Raw genomic sequence first — 3,616 nt, forward strand, 5'->3', positions numbered from 1 at the left:
TAAAAAATAACTCTTTCAAGATGTAAGAACTACTCCTAGCTTGCAGGTCTTACAAAAATAGACCACAGGCCAGATTTGGTCTTTCGGCCCTCATTTGCCAACCCCCTTCTCTGTTCCAACCCATTGATCTGTGTCTTCCCTGTCACCAACACCACACTGTCCTGATTACAGCAGCTTTATGCTAAGTCTTAAAATCAGGTAAAGGGAGTGCTCTAATTGTATTCTGTCTTATAACGGATGCTTTTAGGCCATTTTCATTTTATGTAATTATTGATGTTTTTGGACTTAGTTCTACTGTTTTATTCCGTTATCTGTGTGTATATGTGTGTGTGTGTATGTGCGTGTGTGTGTGTTACTGTCCCTGTTTTCCCTTTCCTGACTTCCTTTGGGCTATTTGAACATTCTTTTTAACATTCCATTTCAATTTCTCTATTTTGGTTTTGCATACTTCCCTTTGTTGCATGCTATTTACTGATCATACAAAGGATCACACTATGCATGCTGAACTTTTCCCAGTCTGCTTAGACTCAGTACCTCAGTACGTCAAGTGGAATGTTCTTGAACTCCACTTAAGTGGTTCCCTTAGTCACTCCCCGACCTTTGAGACACCTTTATCTTATGATGTCTACATACACTGGGAGCTCCATCAGAAAATGTTACTCTCTCCGCTTTCAACTGTTAAACACGTTTAAAGAATTCCAGAGTGAGGAACAGTCTACTATATTTACCAGATCCTTAGGATGTCTGTTGCTCTTCCTGATGCTCCAAATTTTCTTCTGGTATCATTACCTTTCTGCCTTTAGAACAGATGTGCTAGCAGTGAATTCTCTTCATTTTTCTTCATCTGAGAGTGTCCATTTATCTGAGAGTATCTCGTCTACCTTCATCCCTGAAGGAGGTTTTCATGGATACAGAGTTCTGGGTTGACAGTTCTTTTCTCTCCACATTTAAAAAAATATTCCGTTTACTTCTGGTCTCCGTGGTTTCTGTTGAGAAACCTTCAATCCCCTCAGACAGCCTCCTGCTCATCTCCAACACCTGGATCAGGGTCTATTTTCCATTCGAACCATGTTGATTTTCTATGCCCCCTCCTGCTCCCACCAGAAGCTGACTACTCCTCTGCGTGCCATCACTGCACACACGCTCCATGCAGGGGTGATAGGCACAATCTCACGTTGGGCTCACCTGCTTTTTCTCTGTCAGGTCCACCGGCTGAGAGAGAGGGACAGAGACAGACACAGAGAGATAGACAGCCAGAGAGAAAGAAAGAGAAAAAGAAGCAAAAGAGGGGGAGAAAGAGCAGGAGGAGGATGCATAGGAGGACAGAAAGGAGGACGAGGAGATGAAGAGGAACAAGCTGAAGATTGATCAGCTTTCAGGAACCTCAGATGACCTCTGAGTTCAGAGACTGTTTTTGGAATTGACCCTGTTGAAGAAACAAGGTTCTCATGCATGGAAGAAAGCTAGTGTGCAACCACATAGATTAGTCTTCCCTGGCTACCCAGTCACAGGAAATTGCCAGATGGTTCTGGAAAGAGTTGGTAAAGGGCTGAGGATGTTCCTGCAGGCTCGTTCCTTTATTCATCAGGTTTGAAGGTCCTGCTCAACGTTACCACCTTTTTCAGTGGACCTCAATATTTGCATGCAAAGGAAACGTGCTTTAGCAATTGACACATATTCTGGAAGGCTAGTGGAGTGCATTTTGGATTTGGGAGGCTCTGTCAGAAAGCCTCAGCTCACAGTGACAGGGCAGCCTTTGGCTCTACCAGGAGACTCTGCCCCCAAATCTTTGGTACCTGCTTAGCCTCCAGCCTACCAGATTTCAGCCATCTTCCTCTTCCTTTTGTCTCTCCTTGCCTCTCCCCACCACCACAACCCAGAAAAAACAAAACAAAACAAAACAAAACAAAGCCCCAAACCTCTTAAGGACAGCCTCAGTTTCCATAGCTTCATCTCTGTGTTCAGAATTCTTTGTAGACTTCTGTGGATGTGACCTTATGTGTAAATACATTCTGGGCATGCCTGCGTGGCTCAGTCGGTTAAGCATCCGGCTCTCAGTTTTGGCTCAGGTTGTCATCTCAGGGTCCTGGGATGGAGCCCCACATCAGGTTCTGTGCCCAGTGTGGAGTCTGCCTGGGATTCTCTCCCCCCTCTCTCTGCCCCTCCTCCTGCTTTCTCTCTCAAATAGATAAGTATATATATTTTTAATGCTCTTTAAAATAAATTTAAAAATACATTCTGAAAGGGCTTCTCAAGTGCCAACCCCTCCCACCTCTCAAAGCTTTGCTCACCTCCCCATCCCCATGAAGCTTTCTAGAACCGTCTCATTTGGAAACAAACTGGGCAGAATGGGTTTCCACGTGCTGGACATGGGAGACCAGGCAGACTGGGTGTAGTGCCTGCCCTAAGAGCTCACAGCTGGCAGGGGCAGAGAGCAGTGAAGGACTGAGTATCGTGCACAGTCTGTGCCCTGTGCTTATTGGAGGGCTGGTGGACCAAGTTGACTTCTGGGATTCTAGAAACAGGGGTTTTAATTCTTTTATAACTTGCTCATAACTTTTCTGGGCCTCAGTTAATCTAGTCCTGAGCTCAGTATTTGGTTTCCAGACTCTGCTCTGTGGACCCATGCTGTGGCTGGTTGAGTGTGGGGGGTGGTGGGGGGAGCTGAGATGGGGGATGTGGAATGTGTCCCAACTTTGACCACATGAACCCTGCTTTTAACTGTGTCCTTTATACAGACAATTTCATTGAACAGTGTTTGCATGACTTTTTAAAAAGATTTTATTTATTTATTTGATACCAGTTGAGACCTGATTGTGACCAGGATGTGATCTATTCTGGAGAAAGTTCCATGTGCACTAGAGAAGAATGTGTATTCTGTTGCTTTGGGATGGAATGTTCTGAATATACCTGTGATGTCCATCTGGTCCAGTGTGTCATTTAAGGCCTTTATTTCCTTGTTGATTTTCTGCTTGGATGATCTGTCCATTTCAGTGAGGGGGGTGTTAAAGTCCTCTACTATTATTGTATTATTGTCAATGTGTTTCTTCAATTTTTTTTTATTAATTGGTTTATGTAGTTGGCTGCTCCCATGTTAGGGCCATAGATATTTAAAATTGTTACATCTTCTTGTTGGACAGACCCTTTGAGTATGATATAGTGTCCTTCCTCATCTCTTATTATAGTCTTTGGCTTAAAATCTAATTGATCTGATATAAGGATTGCCACCCCAGCTTTCTTTTGATGTGCATTAGCATGGTAAATTGTTTTCCACCCCCTCACTTAAAGTCTGGAGGTGTCTTTGGATCTAAAATGAATTTCTTGCAGACAGTATATTGATGGGTTTTGTTTTCTTATCCATTCTGTTACCCTGTGTCTTTTGATTGGGGGTAACATTCAGGGTAACTATTGAGAAAGATGAATTTAGTGCCATTGTATTGCCTGTAAGGTGACTGTTACTGTATATTGTCTCTGTTCCTTTCTGGTCTACTACTTTTAGGCTCTCTCCTTGCTTAAAGGACCCTTTCAATATTTCCTGTAGAGCTGGTTTGGTGTTTACAAATTCTTTTAATTTTTGTTTGTCCTGGAAGATTTTTTATCTCTCCTTCTATTTTCA

Source organism: Martes martes (genome assembly GCF_963455335.1).
Source record: "Martes martes genome assembly, chromosome: 3".
Lineage (NCBI taxonomy): Eukaryota > Metazoa > Chordata > Mammalia > Carnivora > Mustelidae > Martes > Martes martes.